This window comes from Anguilla rostrata, chromosome 3 (assembly GCF_018555375.3).
Source record: "Anguilla rostrata isolate EN2019 chromosome 3, ASM1855537v3, whole genome shotgun sequence".
Lineage (NCBI taxonomy): Eukaryota > Metazoa > Chordata > Actinopteri > Anguilliformes > Anguillidae > Anguilla > Anguilla rostrata.
In genome coordinates this window covers 57,678,377-57,686,995 of record NC_057935.1, presented here as the reverse complement: position 1 = coordinate 57,686,995, position 8,619 = coordinate 57,678,377, and positions in this window count along the sequence as shown.

Sequence of the window (8,619 nt, the reverse complement as noted above, 5' to 3'; positions counted from 1 at the left end):
TCAAGCCGCTCTGTAACTCTCCCACAGGACACAGAGTGAACAGGAGTCCTCAGCCTCGCCATGGAGCCAAGGAGGATCACATAACCCTTCAGTCACCAGGATCAAAGAGCTATCCTGCACACTTTCAGCATCGTACGGACACAGTTACATTACATTATAGGCATTTAGCAGACGCTCTTATCCAGAGCGACGTACAACAAGTGCATAGGTTCATGATGTAGAGGTGCAAAAGAAACACTAGAGTGAAGTAAGGATCGTAGTGCCAGAAGTGACCACATCGATCAGGACTCCAACCCTGTAGAGTAAGCTTGTTCAGCAAGCAAGAATCCTACCAAGTACAAACTAGCACTGGAATCACATCTAATCACACCTAATCAGACAAAAACAATCCTGCCAGATACACTAACATAATCATATTATCCTAACTAGGTACAGTGAGCTGAACTATAGGCTAGGGAGGGGTGGGGAGAGGTGCAGCCTGAAGAGATGAGTCTTCAGTCTGCGTTTGAAGGTGGTGAGATTCTCTGCTGTTCTGACCGTCACGGGGAGGTCATTCCACCAGCGAGGGGCCAGGACAGACAGCAGACGGGAGCGGGAAGTACAGACAGTACAGTTCCACTTCAATGTTATTCTTCCCAACCCATCTCTCTTTCTCTGTCTGTGTTTCTCTATCTCTCCCCCCCCCCCTCTCTCTCTCTCTCTCTCTCTCTCTCTGTTTTTGGCATCTCAGACCTTTTTCACTTCCTAAAATCACTCACAGCATCAGAAGTCTCTGCGTGACATCGCATTAACTTGCCCGTCGCACGAGACATGTCGTGCTGCACGTGCGTGGCATTCTGGGAAATTGTTTAAACATGGCCACTTGGTCTCTGATTGGCCTCTTCACCTTGAGGGAGGCAAGAAGGGATACAGGCCACGCCTCCTGTTCTATTCTTCCTTTTGCAGGTGTGTTTGTCCAGAACACCTCACACAGGTAGACAGGTGAGGAAGTGTCCATGCATACAGGTGGATCTTTGTTGAAATTAGTACCTCACTGACCAAGGGTCCAAAAACAGAGAAATGGGAGCATCCACAGAAGGCGGTTACCTGTGTCTTTAAGAGGTAAAATAAGTGTGTGGTGCTATTCTGGGCTTGTTGACATGGTGACTGTGGGAGTGGACTGTTGGGGGGGGGGGTTGGAGGGGTGCTGAGGCGTGGGTGACATGAGTAGGAGTCGCAAAATACAGGAAAATTAAAAGTCATAAGACCATATGTGTGTGTGTGTGTGTGTGTGTGTGTGCAAGCGTGTGTGTGTGTGTATGACACTCATACACACACGTGTGTGTGTGCACGCAAGCATGCGTGTGTGTGTATGAGTGTGTGTGTGTGTGTGTGTAGGTGTGACATGGTGTGTGTGTGTAGAGGTGTAGCATGCTGTGTGTGTGTGTGTGTAGAGGTGTGTGTGTGTGACAAGCATGCGGGTGTGTAGCATGTGATGCAAGCTGTGTGGTGTGTGTGTGGTGCGCAGTGTGTGGCGAGTGTGCGGTGTGTGTATGTACATGCACATATGTGTGTGCGTGTGTGTAACAGTACATTCCACCTCTCTCTCGCTTTAGATGTAATGCTATAATACACTTCCAGGTACAATCATGTTCCTGATTACCAGCAGTCAACACTACTGCTGGAGAGAGAGAGAGAGAGAGAGAGAGAGAGAGAGAGAGAAAGAGAGAGAGAGAGAGTGAGTGAGTGAGAGAGACAGCCTGTTCTAGACAGCCTAAGTCCACCTCCGCCTACTCACTGGCCCGTCCACCCACCCAGAGCACCACCAGCCTGTCTCTCAGTCTACTATCACTGCCAGAACCCCCCCACACTCTCACACAAACACACACACATACACCACACACTCACACGCACACACACACACACACAAACACACACAAACACACACACATACACCACACACTCACACGCACACACCGGACACACACACACACACAGACACACACACACCAACCACACACACAGACACACACACACACGCATGCTCACACACACACACACACACACGGACACACAACACCACACACACACACGGACACGGACACACACACAGGCACAAACGCACACATGCACACACACACACATATACACATATACACAAACGTGCACACGTATCCTGTTCTACCAACATGGGGCAATTTCTAAAGAAGGTCGATCGTCATGGAAACAAGCTGTGTCACCCCCCCATCTCTCATTGTCCTTCCTTCCCCAGCACTGCAGGACAGAGAGATAAGGACTGTAGCAGAGCAGGACAAGACCAAGGGGGGGCAATATCACCCCTTTGTCATTATATAAATACATATTTACATATAGCTAAGCTGAGCAGCCATTCCACCCTGTACTTTCTCATGGCTAACTGCTGAGTCTAAGCAGCCATACCACCCTGTACCCTCCTCATGGCTAACTGCTGAGGCTAAGCAGCCATACCACCCAAACTCAATGGTCCACATTCTACACTGAAGGTATCCATGCGTAGTGACGTCTGAACTGGTGTTATCAGACTAAACTGACAAAATTTTACCCTCATATTCCTTTGTTATTCGCTTGTGCCATGAGCCAACCACTGCTGTTCTCCAGCTACCGTTGAAGGCTGTTCTCCAGTCTTCCAACGATGGTCGACGGGTTTCACAAGCTTCCCCCTTTGCGCATTACGCGGTACTTCCGTGTTCTGTTTCATTGTTGACCTTGCATTGCTGTCATTCAGCAGACGCTGTTATCTGGGGGTGACTGACCGTGTAGGACTGCACAAGTGTGTCCAACCGGAGCTATCTGAGCAACAGCTCGAGACCTGACCGACAACATTCCCAAAACCGGCATGCGTGAGCGTGGCATCGCTGAAGCCATCAAACGCAGGCCAACTCCCGCCGACCCAGAACCGCGACACGAACCACAGATTCGTACGGTCAGCATTGCATTCTGGACTGGCTGCCGTGGCAACCACGTTTCACGACTGGGCTAGGAGAAGAGGCTTCAGTTGTCCCCTTCTTTGGTTGGGGATACGCAGCTGAAATGCACCTAGCGTCGTCGTGGTTACGTGCAGTGCTGGGTGAGCGATAAAGAAGTGGGGGGCGGGGTGGGGGTTCGGGGCAGGGAGGGGGTTGGGGAGGGGGGTGGGGGGCGGAGCCCATTCCGCCTGGTTGGTCACCCTCACCCGAGCCGTTTCAGGGACACGCGGCCAGCAGGAAGTGCCGCGGCGGGCTTCCCAGAATTCCACCGCTTCCTGGATCCTGACAGGAAAAGGGAACGCGAGCGCTCACGCAGGAACCGGCCCACGGATTCCAGGCAGCTGGCCGGGCCTCATCTGCGTGTGGGACGTTCACAGAGCCACCTTTCCTGGAATCGCAAGCGGGAGAGTCAGAGACTGTTACGCCTATATGAGTGAGAGAGAGAGAGAGAGAGAGAGACCATTACGCCTATATGAGTGTGGGGGGGGTATACCCTCTAAAATGTATTTTGTAATAAAATATAAAATATCTTTGAAAAAATTGTAAACTACAGGTGAGGTAGCACACAGTTACAGAGACAGAATTTGTTCATTGGTTTATCACACCATTCTATATAAGTACAGATGTCATTATTAGTTACTTCTTAATTTGTATAACTTGTTCACTGGTATTTTTTTAACCATGACTGTCAAACGGAAGCAAACTGGCATAAACATGACCTTTCTCCCTGAACACACAGAAGGCAAAAAAAGAAATTCTGTGTAATCCACACTCTTCCTGGTCGCCCAGTGCAACAGGACAGACTGATGTGTCAACGTTTGCCATATATGGTCGTAAAGGTTGCGTGACGCTACCGTAACCATGACGTAGCACCTGTCATTACCAGCCATCATTACAGCGTGTTACCGCTCAGGACTTGCCTCATACACCCCCAGGAACGAAGGCTCAGCGGAGGTGCATTGTTGTTCTTCAGGGAACAAATTTCCCCAAAAATGTACCCCTGAAAAGTACAATAAAGTTCTACCTGCATTTCAAGTTCATATCTGAGCACTTGTACCTTTGTACCGTAGGCATTTTTTCGTACCTTTTTTGCTCTGAGAGTGTATCACTGTCACGCGCAAAGCAAATTTCACGAAGCCAGACTTCAGATTTCGAAATAAGTGCTACAACGCGATGGTGACGTGCATTTTGTCGATTTAACGACGATCTATGTCAAGGTCGAGACCAGCCATGACAGGTGCTTACGTCACGCTCACGAGAGTTCTTGAGGCAGCCTTATGGGACGCGGGTCGCGGTAGGTCGCGGTAGGCGCTGTAAATTTTCCCACAGTGCTTTGCGGCGGCGTCGCTCGGTGGGGGCGCAGTGACTCACGGCTGAGAGGCGGGGGCGCACGCGCGGAGGGATCTGTGATGTCACGGGTCCCCGCGTCCACCCAAACGCGTGACAGAGACGGGCGGGTGGTCGCGCACCAACCTCATTTGACACCCCCTACCCCCCACACCCCCACCCCCCACACCCCCACACATACACACTCACACACACACATTCCTGACTCACCAAACAAGGCTATCAAATGATCTCTTCCCCAGCACACCACAGTAATAACCTCATCCTGAAAAAATTCATGTTCCTCTGAATTGCAGCAAATAGCTTCCGTGGCATATATTTAAACAAGTATATTTTTTATTTCATTGTTGCGGTTGAGATTTTTTAAACCAAATGTCCCCTGTGGAACAGCAAAAATAATAAATAAACGCGAAATTTATTTAATTGTTTGCGATTCGATTGAACGGAGGCTGAAAACGTGGTGGGGCGGCAGCATAGTATAATGGGTAAGGAGCAGGTCTTGTAACCTGAAGTACGGAGGTTCGATTCCCGGGTAGGACACTGCAGTTGTAGCTGCGTAAATGAGTACAGTGTAAACGCTGTGTTAAAGTTGTGTAAGCTACACTGGAACGAGGACGTCTGCTGAATGCCTGTAATGTAATAATCTCATGCATTCCTGACCCTGGAAATGAGGCCATTTTGAATGACCCATCGGAACACCAGGGCCGAGCGAGATCAGCTGACAGATTGGTCGAATCTGCAGCAACACGTTCTGTCTCTCCCTTCTGCGATTCTGATTGGCCGCTGCCCTAGTGCAGCTGAGACATTGCATACCGTAAGGTGCACGTGTATCAGTTAGCGGTGGATATGTAACTTACGGGAAAAGATCTGAGTGAGCGCATGTGTCACATGTGTAAATGCAGTGTGTAGGCTGTGCAGAGAGGGGGAGAGAAGGAGGGGAGGGGAGAGAGATTATTATAATAATTATGTTCATTCGTGCATGATTATAGTCCAAACAGTATGTGTTAATTATATATTTTAGATTTCATAGATTTAATGCTATTTGTATATGTTTTAGCAATATCTGCTGTGGTTGTTCTGTGCAGTCACACACACACGCGCGCACTCACACACTCACTCACACACACACACCACACACCTCACCCCCCCTCTCCCTCTCTCTCTCTCTCTCTCACCCCCTCTCTCTCCCTCTTTCTCTCTTCCTCTCCCTCTTTCTCTCTCCCTCTCTCTCTCTGTCCCTCCCTCCCAGCCGGTCACTGAGGCCGAATGCATTCAGCGTCATTTCTCCACACAGCTCTTTCTCGCGGGAGGCAGTTGAACCTGTTTAACGTCAATGTGCCTTCGCCACGGAGGATTAGCTTAGCGACGTTAGCGGGCGTCTGTGGAAAACCGGTGCGCTTATATTTGCCTTCCCCTGTGAAATCAGTCTGCTGGGACAGATGGAGCCAGTTTCCTCTCGCTTCCAGTTTTCACACTGACGTAAAATTAGATTTTTAAAAATTTATTTGTCACCTGACCAGTTGTCTGGCTGGAAATCCAGAAAAAGGGCACAGGTCAGAGGGCAAGGGTCAGGGTTCATTCTCTGCAGTCAGTGGTAACAGGTGATACACCTGCCCCTGGAAAACTGATCTTCTGTACAGGCTGCAAACATGGCAACCCAAACCATGGCCATTAAAAAATAACAACCCCAGACATGACCATTAGAAAAACAATTAGAAACCATGAGAAACACCTCAGCTTCTCTCTTCTTCGTCTGAACCTAACCGGTTCCCCAGATCCCCTGGAGCTCCAGGACCAGGACTAGCTGATATTACCTCCCAAAAGTGGGGCACACCCTCTAACGCACCTACCCCCTCAATAATCAACGTCTGGAAGACCAGGTGGAGGACTAGCGAGCTGACATGGCTCACCTGCCACATTAAACACTGGTTACACTTTTAAAATACCGGCTAAACTTTTAAAATACCGGCTAAACTTTTAAAATACCGGTTAAACTTTTAAAATACCGGTTAAACTTTCGTAGGCCCTGCTGTCCAGAGCAGAAAGATTCTGGCCCCTGGTTCCCCCCCCCCCTTCCGTCTGCGGCACGTACAAATTGTTCCGTTGACAAAAACGAAAGATAAAAAAAAACAAAACGAAAAAAAAAACAAAAACAGAAACAGGCTGTGATGTCGAGCGGCATCCCACTGCCGCCAGAAATAGAGCAGCCATTTTCTCTTTCGCCATCCTGAGTCACAGAGACACTCCAGCCAAAAGACGCGTCTTTTTTTTTTTCCTCCTTCTCTTTTTCTTCTCCTTCTCTATTTAAATATCTGTCTCATGAGCTAATTATGCCTGGCTGGCAGGAGTGTGAGCTGAGTAAGAGAGTCTGATCAGCAGACTGGCAAGAGGCTAGTCACAGCCATGTGGGGTCTGTACATTACATTACAGGCGCTCAGCAGACGCTCTTATCCAGAGCGACTTACACAACCTTTTACACACAGCATTTACACCGCATCCATTTACACAGCTGGATATATACTGAAGCAACGCAGGCTAGGTACCTTGCTCAAGGGTACAACGGCAGCGTCCTACCCAGGAATCGAACAAAACCAGCTCCTGACCCATTATACTACACTGCCTCCCCAGCCTACTACACTACACCTTCACAATGCAGAATGTACAGGGACGGGGGGGGGGGGGGGGGCTCCCAAGTATGGGCGGGGCCAGCTTAAATGTAATGTGTGGACAGAATGTTTCATTCATTTAAAAACATTTCAATTCCATATTTGCCCTCATGTAAAGAAAAAACTCACTTAAGCGTTCTCCAATTTCACTTGTATTATACCACAGAGAAACACCTCAGGGGGAAAATATATATATATTTTTTTTTGTGTGTTTGTTTGTTTATTTTGTGGTGACAGTCACAGCAGCTGAACCCCAGGTGCTCCTGAGACAGGCGCTGCACTAGGCCCAGCGCACCTGCAGCTGTGTCGACAGCACTGAAACATTTTAATTCCCACGCTTGAACCTTCTCTGGACTATAATTAAACAAGGTGCTGTGGTTTATGAAAACGCATTCGCTCATTAAGTGGATTACAGGGCTTGCAAAGCGAAAAACACCCCGGTCTCTCGCCCAGTGTGTCAATCAACCCCTTAAATCCCTTGCAACCCTCCATCCCCCCCCCCCCCCCCCCCCCCCCCCCCCCCACCCCCAAGTCTGAAGCACCATTTTCACCTGAGAGCAGCTGGTATTGTTATAATGCAGAGCATCGGGCTGTAATTAAAATCCGATTCACTTTCCAAAATTATATATTTCATTTTTTTGTTGTTGTTGTAATTATTCAGCCAGCGATCTGTAAACAAACACGAAGCCCTGGGGGTATTTCACAAAGCAGGATTACTGAGTTCGCTAGATAACTGAGTTAGCTGGATTACTGAGTTAGCAGGATTACTGAGTTAGCTGGATAACTGCGCTGAGTAAAACCAGGAACAGCTAAGACATCTGTGAAATTAAAGGGCACAGTTATCTAATCTCACTGGTGTATGACTACTGCAGGTGTGGTGTCAACAGCACAGGTACACAATAATTAACTCATTAAAGTTTGTGAGAGGAGGTGTGGGGGAGTGTGGACACAGACCCTACATGCACCACATCACAGGCATTTAGCAGACGCTCTTATCCAGAGCGACTTGCACAACTTTCGCATTTTTACACAGTATCCAGTATTCATTTACCCAGCTGGATATGTAATAAAGTAACTCAGGGTAGGTACCTTTGCTCAAGGGTACAACAGCAGTGTCTTACCCGCGTAATAGGATGATAAAATATATTTCCTTCGATTTTATCTGGAATTCTATTTCTGTAATGATGAATATCTGGTGAGTAAGAATCTGTGGTGGGAAGTAGGTGGTGTTTGGGGGGGTGGGGGGGGCATTCTGTATGTCCGTGTTCTGCACAATGTGTGTGTGTGTGTTTGTGAGTGTGTGTGTGTGTGTGTGTGTGTGTGTGTGTGTTTTGCAACAAGGAGGTGACATTTGGGCAGTGTGCGTACGTGTGCTGCATTGTCACAGGTAATGTGCAGGTGTTATGCTGTGGAAAAAGATGACCTTCTTGATAGTGGGTTACCGGAGCCGGGGGGTGTGAGTGTATACACACACACACATATACACACATACACACACACCCATACACACACAGACACACACACACACAGACACACACACTAACATACTGGCACACAAGCACACAGGCACGTATACATATTCACACACGTGTGTGTGTGTGTGCGTGTGTGCGTGTGTGTGT